This window comes from Aythya ferina (genome assembly GCF_964211825.1).
Source record: "Aythya ferina genome assembly, chromosome: 1".
In the NCBI taxonomy this organism is placed as follows: Eukaryota; Metazoa; Chordata; class Aves; order Anseriformes; family Anatidae; genus Aythya; species Aythya ferina.
In genome coordinates this window covers 65582385-65607949 of record NC_140296.1, presented here as the reverse complement: position 1 = coordinate 65607949, position 25565 = coordinate 65582385, and the positions used below count along the sequence as shown (strand labels likewise).

At 41.2% G+C, this 25565-nt stretch overlaps 1 protein-coding gene across 6 annotated transcripts in view; it reads right to left on the bottom strand.

Moving 5' to 3' along the window:
• FHL2 (four and a half LIM domains 2) overlaps window positions 1-23365 on the bottom strand; it is a 41172-nt gene extending 17807 nt beyond the window's left edge. Inside the window, exons 1-2 of one of the 6 annotated variants that reach the window (XM_084506194.1) lie at window positions 7539-7789; window positions 6994-7065 (exon numbers count right to left, since the gene is read on the bottom strand). The gene's annotated coding sequence lies outside the window, so the exon portion shown is untranslated. Of the gene's footprint in view, window positions 1-6993; window positions 7066-7538; window positions 7970-23218 lie in introns of those variants that run through there. The other 5 variants (XM_084506193.1, XM_084506195.1, XM_084506191.1 and 2 more) reach the window with 5 other exon arrangements.
• Between the last annotated feature and the right edge of the window lie 2200 nt (window positions 23366-25565).

Genomic DNA, 25565 nt, shown 5'->3' with positions numbered 1-25565 from the left:
AGAAGCAATGGTTGAAGTTATCATACTATCTCATAAAAATTAGGGTTTATTAAGGAATTATGTAGCATTCCCTCATCAATTGACATGATCTGCTACTAGAAGAAGGGACTAGCTGCCCCAGACCATGTGTGCTTTTTCCAGCAATGTTTGCAAACCTAATAGGAGATGTTCTCTAAATTGTCTAAAAAACATAGGAGTTTAGTTTATTTAGAGAAGTGAAACTCTGATCTCTTTACTGGTATTTGCAGATACTGAACTAAACCACCTGTAGATGCCTAAGAGGGGTTTGTTATTGACCTTGGTCAGATCGATAGGGCTAGAGTTTTCCTATGCCCCTAAGAGCAAGATGTTCTCTCATGAAATAAAAGGTCTTTGGAGACACCCATCTTCTTCTAACACATACACACATTTCTCCCACCTGACTTTTTTTTTTTTTTTTTTTCCCCAGAAGAACTGTGCACATGGAGTATTTTTGATCTGTTTATTTTCCTTCCCCTGAGAAAGGAAGATTTGTGTCTGGCAACTCCAGTGACATAAGCCATGCAGGTCCAGAGCATTTGGAAACAATTTATGCTAATGTTCCAAAGGCTAAATTGCAAAGATTTATGATATCCTTTGCAACTATGAACTAGCAGTTCAAACTGTGCTGGTCTTTCTGGCAAGAGGTGATTATTTTCCTGTAACTTAGCAGCTATTGCCACATTTATTATCTACAATCTTACTGCAGCAACTGCAAACCACTCTTCTAAGTGCTAATCATTTTTCCACACCAGGCAATAATGTCATGCAGGGGGGCAGGAGAGAAGAAGGGCTGTATATATATATATATGTGTGTGTATTTCTTTTGAATTTACTTCAGGAGAAGTAAAGAAATGACCATTTGCCAGTAGCACTGATAAGTGGAAAAAAGATGTAACATGCAGTCAGAATCCACCTGAACTTCAGTGGGTGGAAGTTAGCTGGAACAGATGCACACCACAAACATCCAAAACAGTCCTTCATGTTTAGGTTTACTGGGACGCATTTAGGGGCAGTAGCCCTCTTTCTTTTGGCTTGCTTATGTTCTGCTTTGTGGGACGAGTGCCCACAGACACCCTGATGGCAGATCCTGTAGGGAAATCTGTGTGCTTGGATCTGAAGCTGGCCGTGGGACAAGTGCTACCTTTGTGTTGCTTGCATCCCTGACCCTCCAGCAGCAGGCTCCTAGCCATGGAGAACCAAGCCAGCTGATGCAGAGCAGGTAAATGTCTCTCCATGGATCACAGAGGGACATTTTCATCCTTAGCTTCCAAAAGCTAAGCCAGATGCTGAGATGCAAGTGACACAGAGCTCATCCTACAGAAAGCTCAGCCATCTGCTCTTCTTCTGCCATAGGCCCTCTGTCCCTGACAGTGGCTGTTGGGCTACCACTCTGTAAAGATGAATTTCTTCATTAAAGAGAGGAAAAGAGTTATGCTTTTGCAAGGTTATTGAGACACTGAAGCTTACTGGTGTGGCAGCTGTTCGTAACATCACTTTTGTGCATGTCCCTGAAAAGGGGAGGCATGATTACTGTAGGGAATGAGTTGCTGGGTATCCCTGTATCCCCTGTATCTGGGGCTTATGTTTAGCTTGCAAATGAGACAAGGATGCTCAGACAGATCTGGCTTCATTCTTTCTTTCTCTTGTCATTTTTAAGCTGAGGAAAAAGTGGACGCTTCTTTCTCTTGTTGCTGTGGAAGAGCAGTCCTGTAGTAAACCCATCAAAAGATTTGGCACTTTGTCTTCAAGAAATCAAGGCCTTGTAACACAACATGTCATTGCTCTCCCACATCAGCCCTGTTAACAATGTCCAGACTGATTTACCAGTGTCCAAGTCAAGGTTAGGATGTGAGAAATATCTGACTACAGAGGTGTCCCTTGCTGCTTCTGAAGGTTTTAAGCTTAGAGAAGATATTTGTAGATCTCCTACCAGTTACCTTGCAAAAGCAGGGAAAACTTGATTTGCTATTTGAACATAATAATAAAATAAAGTTGTACCCAGATCTTAAATATCCCACCCAGTCTTTTCTATATACGTACTAAATATTAAAACAAACAAACAAGCAAACAAACAAAAAAGCCCTTTATATTTTAATGGACCTTTTAAAGTTACCTGAAAGTATTCTTCAGAATCACATTTAAGTTTTTCCAGCAACTCATCTTGCTTGTACACGGGTGACTTATTTTGCTTATGGTATAGCATTCCAGTGTCTCTTTTTAAGTAGTTTAGAGCAATTTTCTGAGCAGACAGACGGCATTAACATGTGCAGATAACCAAAGCATACCTGGTTCCTGTCTGGATAGCACAGTCAGCCTATCATGAATTAGAAAGTGGAAAGTCTGCTATTTAATATTGCTTTCATTAAAGTAATAATAATAATAAAGAACAGAAAATGTTTCTTGTGTGGGAAGGCTCTCAATGCCTCTGCCTAAGTACAGTCACAACGGTGGAGCAGGAACACTCCAGTTGTGGTTTCTGCGTGGTTTGTTGTGTTTGGCATTCAGTAAGGATCTGCTCCAGTTTAGAGCCATTCCTGCAGCTGTGGAGTAAGCAGCAGTGGTAGTAAGTACAGATCCCACAGAAGAAATGAGCACTGGTACTTTGACAGTGCACCCCACACAATTTACACTATGATTAACTGAGGTTGATATTGAAGTGACTAGAGGATGTATGGTTTTACAAACATTCCTGCATACATTTCATTTACAAAAGGAGCCTATTTAAATAACACAGAGCATGACTCTTACATCTACCATAGCGAGGAAGAGCACAGCTCAAGCGGAAAGGCGTGCTCTTATGTTGTATTTCAAAGCCTTTTGAAACTGCTGTCTGCCTTCTTTCTCTTGTGGAATAAGACAATACTTACTCCAAAGAGAGAGGCCAAATACTTGACATTACTTAAGCATAGAAATTCATATTTCTAGTAAGATCATTTAAGCAGATAACAGAACATGAGGAAGGAGAAAAATAGTATAACATTAATAAAACCTGCAGTTATCTCTGGCTCTACCCTATGGAAAAAAATATTTAATCTAAATGACTGCAGCTATTAGGCTCCAATAGAGGTATATTTTTTCCAGAAAAGTATCATTTTCTCTTATTGACAGGAGCACTGTTAATGTCAAGGAAATCAGACTCCAAGATAAAAATATCCAGAAAAAAATCACGTTCTACTATGCAATGAAATTTCTGAGTTTTTCTATATTTTTGAAATGCTGTATAAAACAATCCAGGACACAAAAATAGGACACTGTCCCAAATATATAATGTTTATTTCTTTCTAGAAAGTATAGAAACAAAACTGGGAGGATCCTATGCAGGAAGAATGCATTGTTATTTGTCCTGGACTTTAGCAAAGCAGCTCCGTCTCTTTCTCTCTGTTTCTGTTTACAAAGTCAAGACCACAAAAGCCCTTTCTGTCTAAGATAACTGGCACACATGGTGATGTGGAGGACAGTTAATGCACGTCTTTCATCTGCTGTGTGAAACTACTGTAGCAATGAATGCTTCGATGCTGTGAAGCATCCATACTTCTCTGCTAAACTCCTGAGCCATTGGCTTTCCAAAATGTGGGAAAAAAAGGCTACATAAGTCTTAGTGATGCCCATTCAGATGGACATATTTTAGAAAAATAGGTGGGTTACAGCTTGGTGAAACCAGTTTGGTCCAGTTTGTTGGCTGGGGTTTAGGGATAGGGACTGGACATAGTGAGCAAAGACATCAGCTGTTAATGTTGAGTAAAAGCATCTGTGGTGCATGAGAGACTTGGGAACAAGCACTGAAAGACAAAGTGAGCCTGGAGACAAGGAAATAGGTAATCCTTTTGTGGGTGAGATCCTTCCTAACTGAAGAAGGAAGATGTTGGGTGGACTGTGGAGAAATGCACTGCATAACATGGAGGAGGAATTAATCAGTGATGGGACCTAGTCTCTGAAGATACTTGTGGTCTAAATCCATAGAGTTCCTTAGAACAACAAGAAAACAGGGCTAAGGAAATGCTTACAAATATCTTACTGTTTTATGCAACTTAGTACTTTTATTATACAAGATGAAGAGTGATGAGTTTTGAACCCTTGTGCCTATGTTTTCCAAGGGTCTAGAACTGCTTCCTGCCAAACTTATGTGCAGCCCTAGAGCTTGCTCTTCTGTGGTTGATATATTTGCAACTTCAAAACTGAAAATTTGCTGTGAAAAGGAAGAGGTGAAAATTTTTATGTCAGTGTTACGTTCACCTACATCCCTCTTACAGTGTTTTGCTATATATACACTAAACATTATCATCCTAGATAGCCAATATAATGTAGAAGAGTATGTAAAAAGGAAAAAAATGAAGACTAATTTTTTGAGTTGACATGAGTATTATTGTATTCAGCTTTAAAATAAGCCTCTAGCATTTTCTAATCAAACTATATATTTGCCTCATCCCTGGCAGTGTCCAAGGCCAGGTAGGATGGGGCTTTGAGAATCCTGGTTCACTGGGAGGTGTCCCTGCCCATGGCAAGGGGTTGGAAATATATGGTCTTTAAGGTCCCTTCAGACCCAAACCTTTCTATGATTACATATATGTGGATATCTAATTAGCATTGTTTTAATGTTAATGCTTCATTGGCAGTCAATTTATCCAAGATTTATTTCCATGAAAACTTTCATTACCCTGCCATTTCACACCCTCACTTGGGAAGAATCTGCATCACAAATAACTGTGCACATGTAAATGAACCATAAAAATTGCACAATTAAAATTAATCAGTCTAAAAATGCAAATTATGAGTTCCACAATCTCTGCAGCAGTACCCAAATGCGGTAAGGTGACTGTCTACAACACTATACCATACAGAGGTTCTTTGATGATACTGAGGATTAATTTATCCAACATGAATGCACCTCAGACCTGCTTGTAGCTCGCCTTTAGGGTCCTAGAATGAGCAGTGGTGTACGGCCAGGAGCAACAGGCAATCATTCAGTTTTCAGCCCAGTTTTCATAGAGGAGCCATGTCCTCTGGCTGTTGGTGTTAACATTAATCCAGTCCCTCCCTTGAGTTCTGAATGTCCTGCACACTGCAAGGCAAGGAGGTGAGGATGACAGCAGGTAAAGCGTTGCTTGGTTCTCAGACCTGGGACTCAATGTCCTGTGGAACAGAGCCAGGATTCACTCCTGTGAGTATAGGTCTTTACAGCCCACTCCCCTTATTTTCTTTTGGGGTGAAAGTTTGAATTTGCATGGAAATGTGGCAGAAACAATCACATCTGCCCTTACAAGTGCAGGACCTGCATTTATCTATCTATCTGTCTGTCTATCTATCTATCTATCTATTTTAATCTCCTGATATTTAAAGCATAATAGGAACTTGCAGGACTATGTTGAGTATGACTGAAGGAGTTGTCTAAACCTTTTCTAGTGCAAAGTGTGATCTCTGGGGGTGCTGATGTTTGTCTGTACGGATAGGAAAGATGTGATTTCAGGGAAAGAGACTTCCTTAAGAAACTGTATTATCTTAGGTAGGGCATTATCTGTATCTGAGTACTTTGATCAGTTATAGATAAAGACTAAATTGCCATTGCATGATCTTCATGGTGGAAGTTTTACATAAATAATGTCCAACAACACAGCTGCTGCTATATGATAGCAGTGATCTCACAGAAAATAATGAGAATGTCCTATAAAAAAAACAAGCACCTGGAAGTGAGTATTTGGTGCTTGCATGTGTAGCACTGCTGATTCCCTTGGGAGCACATTCAGCAGAGTGGTAAGAACCAAAAGTAAATGAATTCTACCCGAATGCTTCTGCCATCTTGGGATCTTCTAAGCATTCTGGAAAAAACTCAGGCACTGGTGCATCTCCCAACTTCAGGCTCACTAGTCAGGTGGAGGTGTCAAGTGGGAACCCCAGGTAACTTCCACAAACATGATTTCTCAGCAACAGCAGTTTTTTTTGACCTTTCTGCTGGCACCTCATCCCAACCATGTGTTAGTTCTGACACCAAAGGACAGCCCCAAACCATCAATATCTGTCTTATGGCTAGTGCAAAAGACAGTTTTATTAAAGCTCTGGCCAGCTTTTGGATACGGTAGTGCCACTAGGTCGTGTTTGGAACTGAGTTTTTAATAGATACAACACCTCATATGATTTTTTTTTTTTAATTTTCCCAAAATGGGATCTAGATCTGATCATGGGCTCTATGGAGAGAGCAGTCTTTTGGGTGCAACTTTTCCCAGTTATACGTACAGACACAGAAAACAAGCACTTTTTTTTTTTTTTTTTTTTTTTTTTTTTTTTTTTTTAATATAAAAGGACTATTTTTCTCTTTTTCAAATCCAAATGCCCAAAGCAATCAATTTCAAAGTTTACCATCTGGCTGACAAAAGACACAGAAGACTTAAGCCATAAAGCAGGGAGTTCTGTAAGTGTATGAACAGATGAAAATAAGGTTCATAACAGAAATGGCAACCTTAGCTACAGAATTCCTTCACACTGTGATCTGTGTGAGTGTCTGATAATACATACCCTTCTGCTGGCACTTCTAGGACAACTCCTATTTAAGACAGTGAACAAATATGTATAGCCAACAATATATGTTACAGCTATTGACCTTGGACCTAATGATCAATCAGCAATCTCAGTTAATATACCCCCAGATAGGCATCAGGGGAGTAACAAAGGCAGCTGCTGTATAGATTTTACAAGGTTTGCTTTCTCGTGTGCCTCTGTACAGAGCAAAGCTGAAATACGCCGGCATTGAGTGAACTAAACAAAAGCCATATCTCTTTAGGGAAGTAGGAAGTTTAGAGCAGCCAATGCAGACAATGAAAGTTAGTATTTCCTTTATTATGCACAGAGAGAAATCCATGTTCAGTGGCATACAGTAAGCACCTACATGATCGTGACTGCACACACAGGCACAAAGAGAGAAGCATGAAAGGAAGGGATTCAGAGCTATTAATTGGGATTTGCATTCTTATTTATTCTCACCACGTAAAAAGAAGAAATATGGTGCTGATGGCTCCCCGTTTTTCCCGTGCACAATCCGTCCACAGTGTTTGCCTGCGATCAGGAAAGGCTACCTTTGTTTCATGTGCATCTGCTCTTGCTGGAGTGCAAAAATGATCCTTTGTTGCACTAGGAAGCAGGAAGTGTGCACAGAGGTGTGCGAAACCCAAGAGCCTGGCTCTGAGTTGCTCTGACCTCCCCAGCGGCTTACACCCACAGCACAATGCAGTCATTAAAAACAGGTACACACGAAATGACCCGGTGCCTCATCAGCTCGGACACGCAGCAGTAACTGCTCTGATGAGGAATTCATCTTTTTTTTCTCCTCTTCACAAACCTGGCTGTGTGCTCAGGAGAAAGGGGGACCGGCGATCCCTCTCCTTGCCTCCTTACCCAACAACCCACTGGGTACCACATCACGCATCCCTCTCCATCTCTCTGCACCCTTTGTTTCCAGCGGCACCTTCAAAGGCACAGTCGGTGGGTAGCGGGGAGGGAGGGGGTGGAAAAAGGGGATATTTACTTACAGAGCAGCAGCGGGCAGCTAGTGTCACCTCCCGGAGCAGGGGCAGGGGGTCACATCCATTAACAAACGGGTGAGGAGCACACCGGCCTGCCTGCAGAGGAGAGCGGTACAGCCAGCCGGGGCTTCCTAGTGCCTGCCCAGAGCAGCTCTTCTCATTTCAGCTCCGCAGGCAGCGTGGTGTGGAAGCAGGCTGCTGCCTTCCCCAGCCCAGCGAAACCCCTCGCTATCATTTTACCATATAAGGAGACAAAAGGATCGGAGACACCCGTTCTTGTAGGCTCTCTGCAGCTGGCACCCGGCACTTGCTCTCTTCCAAGGGTGTAGATACTTCCCCCTCCTAAACATCTCAGCTTTGTTGGCCCCCTTCCTAAAATAAGGCTCCCCCCCACCAACTCCTCCAGCCTTTGTTTCTTTAAACCCCTGATGCTTATTTAATAACGCGGCTTCGCCAAAGCTGAGGGATCCTGTTTTACAGCAAGTCGAAGCCAAGCATTTGTAAGTCTCTTCACCTGGCTGAGAAAGCGAAGCGTTGGGTTAAAATCAGTAGTTTTTATTCACTTTGGCTATTTTGCCTGCTGTGACAGTGCCTCGCCCAGAGAGGAGTGAAACAAGCTGTCTCTCCCCTTCGTGGAGAGGTGCACATTTTTACAAGAAGCAAGTGTGCAGGCTTTTCCTACGAGCACTCGGAGCCTTTTCTTGTTTCTCCCCACCCTCCTTTCTTTGTGAGTTCCCCCCGTAGTGAGGAAGAAAAAGAAGAAAAGCAGGGGAAATTAGTGAAACCACAAGCCCCTTGTGTAAGAGTGAGCCAAGGGAACAGGTTGTCTCAGTACATGCTCGGGACCCAGCAGAGCGCCCTGCCAGTGGGCACACACTAAAGAGAGGGGAGCCATTAATCCTCCTATAACCAGGAACTAATTTTTCTGCTACAAAATCCAATTTCATATATCAACCATTGTAGCAGAAACACATTCTGTTAATCGAAACAGCGAGGGTCCTGGGAAACCTCCTGGAGGGAAGAATTTGGATCAGAAGCACCTGGGGGATGTCTGCTCTCTGCCACGTGAGGGGCAGAGAGGGGAGGCAATCCAGGGTGCTACCCCAGTAGTGACTGGTGCACGCCAAAAGGAGGTGCTTTAAATTCAGGGCTTGCAGCCTTATGAGAAACTAATAGGATGAGAAAGTAAAGCCCATTAGCCTGAGATATTGTTGCTGCTGTTCTGCATCCAGATGATGCAAGATAATCCTGTGTCCTTTTGTGTTGGACACTGGGTCCTGGCACATGCTTGGGCAGTGGTGCAGCTATACAGATCACTAAACCACAGGATGCTTGAGGCCACCAGGCCCAAGCCCTGCTCCAGCAGGACCACCCAGTGCAGGCTGCCCAGGCCCATCTCCAAGCGGCTTTTGGAGGTCTCCAAAGAGGAGACCACACAGCCTCTCTGGGCAACCTGAGTCATCCAAATAGTAAAAAAGTACTTCCTGAAATGGGTTTGCTAAGGGTCTCTCCTGAAAACAAACAAACAAACAAACAAAACACAAACTGACAAAACACAACAAACAAAAAAAAAAGCAAAAAAACAACCCCCTTGTGCCAGAACCCTGACCCATACTCGCTCTCATCTTGAGTACCTGAAAGGCAGTCAGATTTTGAATGATGTGGAATGTATTAGTATGTCCTAGCTCTACCTGAAATCTACCAAAAGCACAGACAGAATAAAATGGTAAGAAAGGGCCATTCCTAGCTCTCCTCTACAAATGGGAGTTATTCTGATGTTCATCAATGCCCAAGGGTCTGTCTGTCTGTTGCTGCAGCCCTTACAGTTATATTTTCAAAGCTCAGGCATTGTGCCCTGGAGGAGCAGCCACAGCTGTAAGGGACTATGGAGCTTGATTCCATGGCAATTAAAGCTCATTTGAATCAAAGCTGCTGCTCTCCCCAGCCATGTGTCACTGGCTGTTCCCTTGCATTGGCACTAGCACTGGCAGATGAGTTAAACCAGACAGGGAGTAATTTTCAGTGAGCTCTTGAGCTACCATGGGGTTGTAACCATTTACTGGGAGAGCTGCTGGATGGGTTTCCAGTCCTATCACTTGCCTGATGCCCTTGGACAAGACATTGAATCTTTCTAGTCTTTAGTTTCACCTAATATAAATAGTAAATACAGCTTTCAGGACAGATACACTCTTGTGCGAGTTGTTAGGAATTTTACAAAGCCTTGATAAATGCATAATAATAATAATCCTTATCTTTCTCTATTTTAGCTTAAATTACTGCACAGTGGCGACAAAAACTTTAATTTCCATCTTAGATGTAGTTTGTAACTCACCTCTGTTTTAGAAGTGGATGTAAAGAAGAAAAATGAGCCCTGAAGGTGATTAGATTTGGGCTATTTGAGTCAGTTTATTTCCAGACCTTTCTAAATCAAATTAAATATTCAACAAATTAAATATTCAAACAAATTAAATACATATTTTTTTTCTATTTCCATGATATTTTCACTTCCCTACCTGTCCACTAACAGCCAAGATAGCAACTCTGCCAGAGATATTTTGACGTGACCTGCTGTTATACACTGTAGTGTTTTCCACAATTACAAGTTAAAAATACCTACTGTTTCTACCTGAAATTGTTTAGCTTAACTGTTGCAGGCCATGAGTTGAGTTTGGGAAGATAAGATCATTTTTGTCTGATTTAATCAAATCTCTGAGTCCCTGAAGGCAGGAGAGCCTCTACTGATTTATAACCTGATGATCTGTGGGGTTGTGTGCTCACAATTGGACCTGATGCTTAGTAGGAGCTGAAAAGGGATGAGGGAGACTTACCAGACAGCACAGTTTGGTGCTCTCCACCAAGCACTACCAGAGATGGCAAGAGGAACCTCTGACCTCTTATTCACTGGACTGGCAAAAAGTCACATACCTTCTCTCCCACTAGTATTAAATCCACTGGGGGGAAAGAAAATTTATTTCCTTAATTGTCAGGCAGACAGTGGGGAAAGGTATGGGAAGTGAATGGGAAGTTTATCTATGTATCTATCTATCTATCTATGTACTTCCCCCATTGGCAAATTTAACGGTTTAGTGACTTTTTTTTTTTTTTTTTTTAACTTCATTGGTTCTCTGATTAGCCATCTTCAAGGCTTCAGTGGAAACAATTCAATGAAGACATCAGGCAATATCTCTAAAAGGAAGCCTGCATTTAGGCTTGAAAACACAAACACCTTTCAGTACCATCTTGTGATTCAGAAGCATACCCTATGGCTTAGATATTCATAATAGATGTAGCATTTAAGTGGCGTTTATTGTTTGTACTTCAGTTGACTGTGTGCCTTAACAGGTTTAAATGTGATATGGAGAAGGGCATACCTCACATATAGGAAATGAGATGGAAAATGTATCCTTCTCATACTGGGACTTCTCAGTGATTTTACTAATCCCTCAGAAATCTTACTTTAGCTACTAGGTTGATGCCTCAGTAACCACCATTTCAACACTTATCTCCTTTTCTGGCTGAAATGAACGAACCAAGAAAAATAGTGGAAAAAGGTGTCTGGAAGTGTAATATACCTATTTCCCCAAAGTTGAGTCACAGAGAAATTTAATGTCTCTGAGGGGGCAAAGGAGGTGGAAAACTATGCTTTAAAGCTTGAAAATGGCTAAGCTACTGACTGACTTGTCCCATCACAATCTTATCTGGCAACTGTTATGTTACTTTATCGAAATTCAGCAAATCCTCTTCTGATGCTGGAACCCACATAACACAAGCTTCCATTGAACATGAGAGGGTACATTTAGGTGAACTGCTGTTCTTGGCACTGCTGTTTAGGAAGTAGTATAGACTCATGCAGACATTGCATTTTAGTTCATTAAACCTGAAATAACAACCAGCCAATATTAAATCTTTCTGAAATTTCATTCTTATATAATAATATCTAAGAATAAGATATCTAATATCTTATTCTAAGATATTTTCAAATACATAGTTATTCTCAAGTACACAATAAATATACAAAGCGTAAATGGCTTGGCTTTAGTCTATAGTCTATATTTTATTTCCCCATACAGTATCCCAGTCATAAGTCTTTTTGCAATATGGTGATCTTTTTTTTAATTATTATTTATTTATTTTTTATTTTTTTCTTTCCTTTCCTTGGGTGATGAAAGAGAAATGCTGAGCGAGTAAGAAGCATCAGAGTTTCACAGACTCTGAAGAAATTACAGATACTTTTAGACAATCCATTAAGTCTACTGCAACCAAAGCAGACAGAGACCTTTACATGAGCTGGAAATCTATCTACTTTGAATGGATGCATAACTTTTATTTTTATTTGGGTGTTTATTCTAAACCAATGTGAAAAACGCAACACTTTAGAAATTCCAAACTAATTTGGAAAAAAAAATGTTTTAGTTTTTAATTGTTTTCACAGACAGTTTTAACAATTTTCTGCAGTGACTTTAGAGGGAGATGCCATAGCTCAGTAGCACTGAGAAACTTCTGCTTTTCTATAGGAAATGTTATCGTCAGAAAGATGACATTGTTATGTGATAAGATAGGTGATACTGACTCAATTTCAAGGCCAACTCTGTGATAATGTAGTCTGTGACGGTGCTGAGAGCAGTTTAGACTACTTATGTTTAGATCTTTATGATCAGTTTGGACAAAGACTTTGCTCCATTTTTATAGTTAATCATGACCTTCTTTTCTACCTAGTTAGCTGTTGTTTCATTCCCAGAAATCTATCTCCTGAAAAAGTTGCCTCAAAGCAAATGTGGCCATGTGGCACTGGCCAACATGTGGTCTGCCTCCATCTCTGTATTACCCTTTCTCCATGGACTGTTGAGATGTAGGGATGTTTGCAGATGACACAGACAGGAAAGCAGCTATGTCCTTGTTGCTGGCACTCACTCTGTCTCAGCCGTGGTGACAAAGATCTCTTGACACTGATGAGTGGTTGTGATTTGAGGGAATCAGAGGAGAGAAGAGTGACAGTGCTCAAGGAAGGAGGGGATGGAGAACACCAGAGGAAGCTTCAATGAGTAGGTTAGGGTTTAAAGAATCTGGTAGCTGTTAAGAAAAACCCTGGTTCATGATGATTGAGTTTTGGAAGTGTCACAGGATCAAGACTACATCTTCTGACAAGAGTTGAGTGGTCTTTAGAAATGCTAACTCTTCTGTCACTCCTAGACACAGAACTTTATTTAAAAAGACCGTCTTAGAAATGAAGATGAGAAAGCATTTGTTCTCTGATTTGTTGCTCGAAGTATTTTCTCTGTGTGTTGTAGAGGAGACCCAGGTAATATCACAGAGCCCTCTGTGGAGGAGCTGTTGCTTTTTGCCTTTCCCCTCAATTCAGCTTGATTGCTATGCAGGGCCCTGTGTATGACAGATGGGAAGAGGCTTTTGGGTTTCCTACCCCTGTGGATGGAATCCGAGCTGACAAATTGCTACAGAGCTTGCAGTAATTGCTGGTCTTCTGAACTGGCAAATACTACCCCTTAATTTAGGATTTATTCATTTTAGTATAATCATGATTTATAGTTCCTTGTTTCAGACACACGAAACAAGAACAGCAAGATTGTTCCAAATAACTCATCACTCTGTGTTTTTGATTGCGCAAGAGACGAGGAATTCTATATGAAATACCTCACATATCTGGGTACTCCCCTCAGTGCACCCAGCATGCTACAGTGCTTTTAGGAAAAGCCCCCTTTCCAGAATCCTCTCCCCTCTCACTGCTCCACTGCTCACACTTTCTCCTCCAAAATGTTGCTTCTGAGTGAGTAATTTCCTCCTGCTCCCCTGAATGCCTTTTCTGCCTGTGTCCCTGACATCTTTTACAACCCTCTAGGAAGAGCCAACAGCACCGTTTGTAGCTGCCACTTCCCATTATCAGCGAGTCAGAGTCCAGGGGAGCTTCTGCGCAAACTGAGGTTCATAAAACTGAGCAGCTGGCAGGCACCTCGAGAGCTCATCTAACCCATTGCCAAGGCAGGATTGACAACACCTAACTTGTTCCTGGCAGATCTTTGACTAGTCTGACCTTAATGATTAAGGTTGGGACTCCATAACCTCCGTAACCTCCAAAGCCAAATGCAAATAAGTTTTGATAATCCAACATAGATGTAAAAACACAGAGAGAAAGGAAACAGCATTCAGACCAGAGTTTGCAGTCTAACATGAATGCCTAATGACTAGCACTGGGCAGAACCTGTAAGTTGCACATATTAAGATCATGCTATAGCAATATGAGAATAACTGTATAGAAGGGCTCCTCTCACTCATTATCCTAGTCTTCAGGTCCCATTGCTTCTAGCAATGGTTGGTTCAGGGATTTCTCAACTTGGAGTCACTATCCATACAGAGTATTATTTCCATGAACTTGCACAGTTACCTCCTGATCCCATGAAACCTTCAGTACTTACAATTTCCTGTAACAGATGATTCTTCTCTATGTTGTTGAAGAACCATCTCTATGTTTGTTTTCAACATAGTACCCATTAGCTTAATTTGATTCACCCTAGGTCTTACTTTTGCAGAAATAATCACCATCTGATCTTTATTCATCCTCTAAAAGCTGCTGATGTCTTTATCCATCTTTATTGTACCTGCCCTCAGCTATCTCTCTCCCATACTGGTGAGTCCTAGGCTATGTAGTCACTCTATGAAACCCACTCCCTATGTTTTATCTTCCTTCCACAAACTTTTTCCATTATGACAATTTACTTTCTCAGATGATGTGACCAGAACATTCGATTTGTTTTTTTGGCTGTTTTTGAGCATGTAGTCTGCTCAGAAACTTTATTCTATAGATAAAGTTGTATTTTTCCTCATGTGGGCTGCTTTGTGTTCATCAACATTCAGTTTAAGATGCTACTGCAGTGTCCGAACACCCTTTTTCCTAAAATCCTTCTGCTTCTCAGCCTTTGATCTCCTTTTACTGCAAGAGCTGCCTCTTTATCTTTCAACCAACTTTATATAATCTGTGAGAGATCTTCCCTCTTATTCTGTGGCTGCTTACAGGTTTTTTAAGGGTGTTTGGTGAGAGGTCTTATTGCATACGTGGAAAAGCACAAGAAAGGAAGATACTGCCAACCAAAGGACTCTTGCATCTGCATGTTTCTGACTGTCTTATAGGAACTTGATGGATTTGTAGAGCGTGATTTCCCTTTACAAGGCTGTACTGAATTTCTCCCAATGTATAATATTTATCCTTCTTCTCTATCCTGCGTATTAATTTCTACTAAATTTATCAGATTTTCCAGGATCTAATTCCCCCAGTTTCTCTTGGAATCATTTTTAAGAGCTGGCACTGTATTAGCTACTTTCAGGTGCTCATTTCTAAGCCTGCTTTATTTTGAATAAGAGGCCATGCATTATACTTATTTCAGCTGTTTCATCACTGAGTCCCTTCAGATGTCTTGTATGAACATCATGTTGTTCTAACACTTCCTTCCTATTTATTTTGTTTATTTGTTCCATACCTCTTTTACAGACACTTCATCTTGAAATAGATTCTCTGATTATCCCCACAGGGTAGTGTGCTGCTGTGGGAAACTCTCCAGGTTCCTCACAGTGAATATGAATACAGGAGCACATTTCCCCTCCCCCCCCCTCCCCCCCTTTTTTTTTTCCCTCCTGTTATAGCTTTCTCTTTCCTGAGGACTCCTTTTATGTCCTGGTTATCTATTGGCCCCATCATTCCCCAGACCATTCCCCTCGTCTTGAATTCAAAAGAAGCATATGGTAGCAAATCACTTTCCAGATTACTTCAGAATCCTAATATATTTCTGTAAGTAGAAGCAGCCACCCTTTTTTGATTTGAATATGACTGGGAACACACCCTTTTGCAAAAAGATCCTTCTTGTATGGCAACAGATATTTTTCTGCTCAACCTCCATTTCTATATACGACATATTCTGAGAGGGTCAAAGATGTAGGCTCAGACATTTATTATGATTCAAAATATGAGCTTAGATTGTGCACTTTGAAGTAGAGTCCTCGCTATTGATCCTCTTAGGCCTGTGCTTACTTTGAACCCTATAAGTGTTCAGGCACTTCAAATAATAGGATTAAAGCAATCATTTGGTTGCTGGTGTGAATTTCATGTCTAACACTTCACACAGAGCTCAAAAAAATATATTATCCATTGTCAGCCTGGTAGACATATGGATTGTGTTTGTCTCTGGCAAGTTTGTATTCACATGGCTTTCTGGTGGAGTTGCTGTCTTAATGTGAATGAAATTCAAATGCTGTGAGTAAAATGAAACACAGCCATATAACAGTGGCTTGTCTTGAAGACAATGTGTTGCACGCTGCAGGACAAGTAATTTTTGGACTGTCAGAGAGGAGTCAGAAATCACATTATGGAGGAGCACTAGTCCTTTCATTCATCCCCAGCTTCTAACCTTCAAATCCAATGATTCCTTGCTGGGCTGCTCTCTTACATGACTGAGCACTGCCTGGCTGGCTGGCTGCTTCCTAGAGAGCTTGTCCACAGTGGTGCTGGCTCTTCCATATATCCAGAAGGATTTTCATGAATCCAAACTGCTCATTTGCAGAGAAGAACTCTTAACACTTGGATGTCCAGAAAAAAAAATAAAAGGAAAAAAAAAAAGAGGGGAAGGGGGGAAAGGGCTGGCTTGTCTGTCAACAAACTCAGAATCAACAGGCAGCAAAAACTTCTCTCATGGGAGAGGGCAGAGGAAGACCTGACTGCTCTGCTTTGGCCACTGATCTTCTACAGCCATGCCCATGCTGCTTCTCTTCCTGGCTTTGTATTTGAACCCAGTGCTGTTTGCATTTTTTTTCTTCTTATTTTATTTTATTTTATTTTATTTTATTTTATTTTATTTTATTTTATTTTATTTTATTTTATTTTATTTTATTTTATTTTATTTTATTTTATTTTATTTTATTTTATTTTATTTTTTAAGCTGCATATCCACCCTACATTTGATTTTGTAATTACAGGAGGAAAAGGCAGAAAGAAGGTATGGCTGCTAGGTCTCTGCTACCCCTGCTGCTCTGATTCAACAAACGAGGAAACCATTACCAAAGCAGGCAACTGGGAGAAGGGGCAAACTCCAGTAGGAAGCGATGATAACGGGGGGAGGAATAGTTGGGACGAAGGTTCGCTGTGAATCCCAAGGCATCCTTAACATGCTCATTGGGTGCTCCTGCTTGTGGTGAGGGGAGAGGGCACCTCTGTGTGTGTATTTTGCCACTGGAAGCAAAGAGAAGGCTGCTAAGAAAAAAAGGATGGGTGAACAAACTGTCCTTGCATTCTACAACTTCCTGCCTGTGCCAATGACAGGGAGATCTCAGGGTGACCACATACTATGTGATCGCATCAGATACTATGTTCATATAATCTAGTCCATATAACCATACCCTCTGCTTACCTACCAGTATTCCACAGCAACAAATAATTGTGTCAGAAGACACCAACTGCACTAATAAATCTAGATCATCTTGAGGTTATGAATCTGCAAGTTATTGAACTATGACAGTTAAATAAGATGACATTAGAAATAATGTTGTGGTTTTGTTTAAGGTTGTGGTGTACAAAGAAACATTAACATTCCTACCATGAAACTCAGGAATGCTTCTGCAGCCAGTCCTGGAGGTCTCACTCAGAGTAAAACTGATGAGATTTTTGGGTGGAGGGTGGAACAGTTTAAAAATAAATGGCTTTGGTATTAGTGCTAATAAGCAATGACAAATGTCATTTATAATGGGTTAGTTATAATGTTTGAATATTTTCCTGTTAACTCTCTCACCAACAAACTTGCATATGCAGTATCCATGAGTAAGGCAAGTGCTATACTGTTTCTTATTTTAAATGGTCAGTCTAAATAAGAGACTACAGTATCCTATCTGACTAGTTGTCATTGGTACTGTAGTCACATTGTTTTGAGAAGATCAGTAAAAATAATTAGGAATGCAAATCTGACACATACCGTCAGTCAAGAAAACACCAACCATCATGCCATCACATACCATCAACCATCTTATCACCATTCAAAGTTTCTGTAAGGGACTGTTAATGTTTTCACCATAATTTTGAATTTTTCAGAGACTTTTGGCTTTGAACAAAGAGATGCATTGGACTAAAAAAGATTCAGGACATGTTGGCTGAAAAAACTATTGTCAGTACAAATTTTTGAATAGATTTGTGTCATTTTCTCCCTGCAGATAATGGGGCTAGTGGAATGAATGATCTAGAAAATAATTTCCATTCAGTCCCTGCTTCTAGGTCTCTCTGCTCTTTCATAACCCTTTGTTCCTGAATAAACTCTTACACCTTCTTTTTTTGAGAGGCAAAGTCATTACCACAGAGTATTGCACTCTGTTACAGTCCCACAAAGCTAGGAAAAAATCCTAACAGAATATTTCCAAAATAGTTCCTGACTCCACCAGAAGCACTTTCCATTCATCTGACATGCTCCTTCCTATGTTCAGGGTCTCAGTTTGCAGTCTGGAATCAGATTTTCAAGAGTTTCTACAGCACCAGGATAGCCTCATGAATCTCCAGAAAGTGTCCCAAAACTCATCAGCATACAGGGAAATACGGAAAGTAAACATGTCAAAGGAGAAAGACGAAAAGTAAGCCTAACACGGTTCTTGTTATAGTCTATATTACTGCAGTACTCTGGTTTGTAAAAGTAGAAAGGGAGAGAGGGTTTGTAGGTACTAGTCAGGGACTTGTGATAATACTGCCCATTCCTCAATCAAAAAAAATGTTCTCTGTAACCTGTACAAATAGTTTATGGTGGTACCCATTTCACCAAATTTTAACGGACCAAACTTTAGCAATCTATGTCTGTCTGTGATCCCACTATAGTGGATAGGGAAAGAGAGGCACTTGCAATGGTTGATTCATTAGACACCTATAGAGGATGAAATGAACTGCCCTATAGATGTACTTTTCTTTCCTCATTGAATCTAGAGGGAATCTAGAAGTCTAGTTCAGCCAGACACCTGATCTTGGGTAGCCAAATTCAAGTAGGCATGTCCAGGAGTGGAATTCATACACCTGAATTCATCTGCTGTATTTTTCCTCGCTGAATTGTGCAGAGCTGGACACAACATCACTCACACTGACTTGTATTCAGATGAGAGGAAAAGAAGGGATATTCTCTCACCAAGACTTTTTTCTTGGAGTCCTGGGTCACTGCAGCCCCGATTTGGGTCTCACAGCCTGCCAATCCTCACTGCACTTTGACACTTGAATCTACTTTTGGACCTGGCTCTTACTTCTCATTTCTAAATTAGGAAAAAAAGTGCTACTTTTCTCCCCTAAAAGGATGTTGTGAGATGAAATAAAACAAAGGCTGTGAAGCAACTCGACAGTATGAAAAGTGAGCCATATGATTACCCAACACAGAACATGTTTACTCTGTGCTCATTCAAACTCCCGACCTGGGGCTTAAGCCCAGAATTTGAAACCTTCTGCAAATAGAGATTATTCTGATAGCTTCCCGTCTTTTATTTATTGTTCTGTACCAGGAGTGCCATGCCAGTGTTAGCACATCTTTCTCGCTGTATTATAAGCGGTGTCCTAGCCCCTGGAATGACATGTTGCTTTCTCTGCCTGCATTTCCAAACACACCCAACACCAGTGGCATGGGGAGTGTTGCACTGAGACAGACAGTGGAATGCATAGGAAATGAGGATGCTCAGAATTTAAAAAATGGGGTAGATGACAGAATAATGGGCTTCTGTGTGGTGGTGGGAGGGCTTCTGAGGATTGCAGATATTCCTGTTTTCGTATGGTAATCTCAAGGAAAGTAGGGCTTTGCTTCCCTAGCTGCAGACTACCAAAAAGAGTCACTGTTACCTATTTCCCTCCAAAAGAAAATATGCAAATTTTTAGTAAGACTTTGGTGAAAATCCCTTAAGCTTCACAGAAGAATATCGTGATTTGAAAGCTCACTGGCTTTTTTGCTATTTGTTTGAAACAATTTCTGTTCCTATGTCTTTGCCCATTCTGCTCCCATGACGATGGGATTTGAAAATGTACTTGTTTTCCTTTTTTAAAGAGCATTTTCTGCTCATTCTTTGTGATATGAAAGTTTCACTGAGGCAGCAGGAAATAATGACTACAAAAGAAAACCTGTATGGCTTCACACAAAATGTTACTCAAAATATAAAGCAGAATAGATGGAAAATATATTTTCTTCCTGCTCTTTCAGTTTCACTACTTCTCAGTGGCATTTGTAATGGTAGCCAGTAAATCAACTTCCAGCAGAAACATTTTGTGAAGTTGATGAATCCCTTTAAAATGTGTATTGTTAGTGTTCCTTCCATGTTTGTGTCAGAATGAGTTGAGTGAAAACAGGCAGGATTGTTCAAACTACTTTCAGAAAAAACAGGACTCTGTAATATGATCTACGCTTCTCTGAGCTAATCAGTATTATATGATGAACATTGTTGAAGCTGCCTGAGATTTATCAGTATGAAACTGTACTCACTGAGATATAAAGTCAAAGATAAAATATTGCAGCCAGCAATAATTCATCTAACTGAAAAACAACAGTGCAACAGTGTCTGAAACATTCAGATTGCCTATGCTCTGCTTAAACAGTACATATATATGTACATATATATATATAAATAATAAAAAGGAAAAAAAAAGGAAAACCGGTATGGAAAAATGTGAAAACACTTTGCTGATAAAAATCTACACAAGTTTGGTACTATACAAATAATAAGAAAAAAATAAAAAAGACAAAATCTGAACCCCCAAATAAGTATTCACATTCCCTTCTTTGGTTTTCTTCCTCGTAAAAATGGCCTTTTACATTTTCTGTATTAAAGAAGTGTTTGAATGAGTCTGCCCCCTCCCAGCCCCTTGCCAGCTGCAATCAAAGGTCTGCCTTGTTCTAATGGTTTGCTCTTTGGAAAGGAAAAAGTAAAGATATTCATGCATTAATCATATTTTCAAATGCTAGGTAAGAACAAAGTATTATTGTTGGAAAGACTGCTTTTAAAATGGGTTCACTTTGGGAACAGGCTTTTTGGTCTTTTTGTTTTATTTCACTTTTAAATTCAAATCCAGTGAAAAATCACTGCACTAGTATTCATGTTCATGCATTTTTTCAAGCTAAATATATTTGGCCAAAGTATTAAAAAAAAAATGTTTTCCTGCACATGATTGGAATGCTACTTTTACTTGTTATTTTTTAAGAGGGTTATTTTTTAAGAGTTATTTTTATTACTTGTTATTTTTTAAGAGTATACTGTCAATACACCAGTGATGATAATTTGAGTGCCCAACCAGAATAATTGTTTTATTCTTATTGTTTTAGGCTAAGGCTTGAATGATAGACAAAAAAATTGAGGACACAGGAAAAATTTTGACATGGGGGAAGTGAGGGAAAGGGAAAAGAACAAGGACACCACTTTATTAAAAACTGATAATTTTGTGCATAATTTGTGATAATTTCTTTATTGCACAATTTACTGCAGAAACCTAACAGTCAAGCATAGTTGCAGAACCTTAGGAAAAACAACAACAACAACAACAACAACAAAAACAGTCCAAGGGGAGCTGTAGGTCTGGGGAAGATCCCAACACCTCCTGGTGGCCCACTCAGAGCCAATGCTGTGCTCTTCAGTGAGAGGTGCTACCTTTGGTCTCCAATCAATTTACAACACTCATTTCACTAGTGCTGGGGACGAGAAGATCAGAGCTCTGTATGGATCTGAACTGAAGAGACCACAGTCTGGTGGTGAGACCATAAGAGATCAGAGGAACATGCAGAGGCAACAGCAGTGGTGTTTGAAGAAGTTAAGCCTTCCAAGGAATCCTTGAGGGCTCAGTAAGCCTCTAGATAAGATAGATGTGTGTGCAGACTGTTTGGTATTTACCACTCCTTTTTTCCTTCTGTTTAAATTATGTGCTGTTCTTCACATAAAAGACAGAGCAAGTTTGTTCCTAAGCTTGCTGTCTCGACACTGTCTACACTGACGGTCACGGGCCCCTGCCAGAGTAAGCCTGGACAGCTCAGCCAGACCAGACATGCCAGCTGGGGATGTCCACCCTGTAAGTGGGTCTCCAACACAGTTGATTTTGGACATGCAGAGGCATCCCCAGAGCCTGCATCTATGGTCATAAATCAGAGAGGACCTCAGGACAGTCCTGCGCACAAAGACTTGGTTGACCACACTGTCTAGCTGTCCAAACTCCAGCCAGGGCTCTCCCACCTCAGCATGGCTTGACAGTGAGCCCTATCCATTGGACTTGTTTTGGATGTGGTCACTTTGTTTTAGAAGCAAGGAGCGTGTAATGGCATGGACCAAGAGCATTGCAGGGTGCATTGTATGTACTTGTGTGGTGGGGACAGAGACACAACCCTGGTACTGGGCCCAACTTCACATTGTTGGCTCAGTCAACACTTGATGCGAATACCTAAATCTCAGCTAAAGTCACTGGATCCCAGCAATTTGGAACATTTAAGGGCCTGTCCTTTTTCTTTCAAATCTTCATTTAAGGATTGAGCCCGATCCTAAATACTTTGAAGTGAGGTGACCATTCGTACAAGACTTGGGTTTGTGTCAGGTCTGAGTCCTGCTCTCCAGTGCTTACAGCAATCTGTAGTCATATCAAAGCCTACTGAGTGATTTGAAAGAAAACCTCCTTTCATTCAATTGCCTAGCAGAGTAATAAACTTGTGTAAAATGTGGTAGCTTTAGTCCTTGTGCTACAAGTAAATTAATATTTCTTACCTTTGTATCATACTTTAAGGTCCTTGGATGGAAGAGACTTTCATTTATAGGGATGTTTATATTAAAATTGTGTGCGTAGATGCATCTAAACACATGTTGACATATGCACAAACAATCTTATTTTTCCAAGAGGTCTTCTTTTACTAGCTTCATTTGAAAATTAATGCTCTCATGAGATGAGGTTAAAAGTAATTTAATATAACAATGGTCTGGTAATTGGCATTTGGTTGTTATTGCTAATGTTATTTTACAGTCTGGTTCTGAACAATTCCTGCTTTGACACCCAGATATATTTCAGTGCTTTTCTTCCTTTTCCCTTTTCACACAGCTGCTGTAATCCATATCAAGCAATTGTTTAAACATGAAATCGGTAAGCATCACTCGTAATTTGGCTTTTTTTTTTTTTTTTATTTCAAGGCCATTAGGAAATGGTCTCAAAGAAGGAAAAAAAAAATAAAATGTTCCCTCTGCCCTCTTTTTTCTCCGCTCTCTATTCATTTTCCAAAAATTCATCGTAAAGAAGAAAATGCTGATAGAGGGGGAAGAAAACACACAAAAAAACAGAAAATAACTGATCAGAATTTTTCTGTCTGAAGTCACTCAGTTTCCTATTAAAACCAGGAAAGTGTCTATAGTTAGACATGGTTGTATTCCTTCAGAACATGGAAACATGACAGCATATTATTAGTGCAGAAACTAAAGAGCAGCTGCTATTTAGCACCTGATTCCTAACAGCAGTCTGGAAATACAACGTGAGACACTCTGTATGTGTCCTGGCAGCAAGAAATGAACAAACTTCCTAAAATCCCCTCTTCCCATAAGAAAGAAGCCCTCCCCTCATGGTGTCTAAGTAGAGCCCCGAGAAACCTCCAGCCTCTGTTGCAAAGGAAAGGTGAAAAGGAGAACAGGGGCCAAATGACGGTGAAAAGTCAGACAAGCCACTGCCTTACCTTGCTGCAGCCTGGTGGTGCCTCTGCTCGTGAGCCCGCGAGTGAGAGAGGACGGGGACAAAAGCGGAGACTCACGGCTTTATTGGGTTACCCACACTATGTATATAGCAATTAGGCAGTTAGGCATCTGTGCTCCAGATGAGCTATAAATATAATATCTCCAGAGCCCTGGCCACCCAGAGGAGATAAGGACCGCAGCACCTCTGTGCCACCAGCCTTTTAAGGCATCGTAGATAGGACAGCACGAGGCCCCGATGGAAAGGGCGGCCGTGCTCCTGGCCTGCTCCCTTTGGGACTGCCAGCTCTCAAAATACCCTCACCTACTGCCAGGAGCTCCTGCATGGGTCCCTCAAAGAACCAGCATTAATCCATGGCTTGGTATTTTACCTGAGCTTTGAGCAGCTCTAACTTCTCAGTCAGATTATCCCCCAAGTCTCTGGGATTACCAGAAGTGCCCTAAGAAATGCCAACTGCTCTGTGGATGTCCCAACTCTCCTTCATCTATCCATCCATCTGTCCATCTGATTGTCCGTCCCAGGTGTGCAGCCTCATTGCAGGGCAGCCTGTCTGCCTCGTTCTGCCCCGTCTCACCCCTCAGCACTTCATCTGGGGGAAGGCATTGCAGGTGCTGACACTTCCCAGCAAGAACAGAACAAAGTTGGGGACCAGACTGAGGCCACAAGTCAGTCAATGTGGGCAGGGGCCCCATAACTCAGGAGGGAGCTCTCCTCTCCGGGCTTCCTGCCCGCTGTAAGGGAGGTGTGGTGCTTGGTTCAGGGGGCACTCACACTTCTAAGGAATGAGAGATTAGAGGTGGAAGAAAGATCTTTCAGCAGCTCACATGGCCACAGCCTCTCCAGCTGCAGAGCAAAACCTGCCCAAGCAGAATTAGGATTACAGCCTCCCTCCTTGCCAATGTTGGGCCCATGTCTGCAATTTGCTGTGATTCTGCAGGGCAAGATGCAGCAGAGACATGGTCCTTGGCCACCACTTTTAACTAGTTTAAGGTGTTTTTTAAGGGAAGGAAAAGGAAATCCTCCTTAATACAGGCAGGTGAAGAAATTGCATTGGGCAACCTCTACATGAAGGCAAATAACTCTCTTTTACACAGCAACACACATCTCAGGAGAAATACCGTGGTGTTAAACTGAGATTATCTGTTGTTCCTCCTCTTGGCTGAAGCAGGAGTATCTGCCATGGGATTCAATTTCTTTGATGGATTTGTCTATTATTTTCACAATCCCAAAGAATGTCCCATTCTCCCCACCTCCCTCTTCTCTTCAAAGTATTGGTGGATCAATAGTCTTTAGGAGATCATGTCACCTCCCAGCTCTTCTCTGAACAGTTTGTTTGAAGAGCAAACGTGGGTCAAAGCATGGAGCCTGGATACTAGCAAAACCCGTGCCAGGTTTTCTGACGTGACAGACTGATTTACCATTTGATATGGAGCCCAGTCAGGTTTTATGTTTTTAATGCCAAGCCAGTCAGAAGCTGGCATTTGGAGGATTCATCCTGACATCAAAAAGCTCATAACAACACGTCCTCAGCTCCTGCCAAGCAACATAACTTGACAGCGAGAGTCAAGTCTCCTGGAACAAGCGACATCTGCCTTTGTCCATGCAAAGCCTCCCAGCTTCCAAGCACCAGGGACTAGGAGCACAATTTAGAGACTTAGGTAAAGGAGACACGAGAATTATCCCACAGTTTCTTGACGAAAATATTGTTCATCCAAGAGTTAGTGGCTTTTTGGCACATGTTCCTGTAGCTACTGTGTAAACAGTCCTTTCTCATTTCCCAGAACAATAAACAGTTATGAAAAGCTGTATAAGTAGCAAAAATGTGGTAGTTAGGACATATGGTTGGACAGCTCTGGAAAGCCTCAGCCTTTAATGTTGGCCAATTTTTTGTTTGCATGATTCAGAGGTCGGGGCTAATTTGTAAAAACACCATGTACAAAAGATGATTGTCTGTAGCCCCGTCTATACTGGGCACTCGTGACATGGTCAGTCCCCCAGTGTAAGCCCAATTACTGAGTGAATTTGGGTCTGGTGTAAACATCAAGTGACTGAGGACCAGCTTGGGGGGAACATGTCCTACTGACAGGCTCCATCTAACTGCTTGGGAAGGTGCACTGCACATCTGTTAACTTCACTTTTCTCCTTCAAAAAAAGAAAAAGAATCCTAGTGACCACACTGATCTAAACTGTCCCAGTTTCATTTGGGACACTGTTTTACTCCTTGATGAGACAAACTGTGGAAAGATAGCTCCCTGAAAAAGGATCTTGTCCAAAGGGAAATGCCCCCACTCTCAGGGTGCCAGCTCTCTGAAGGTGCAGAGTGCTCCAGG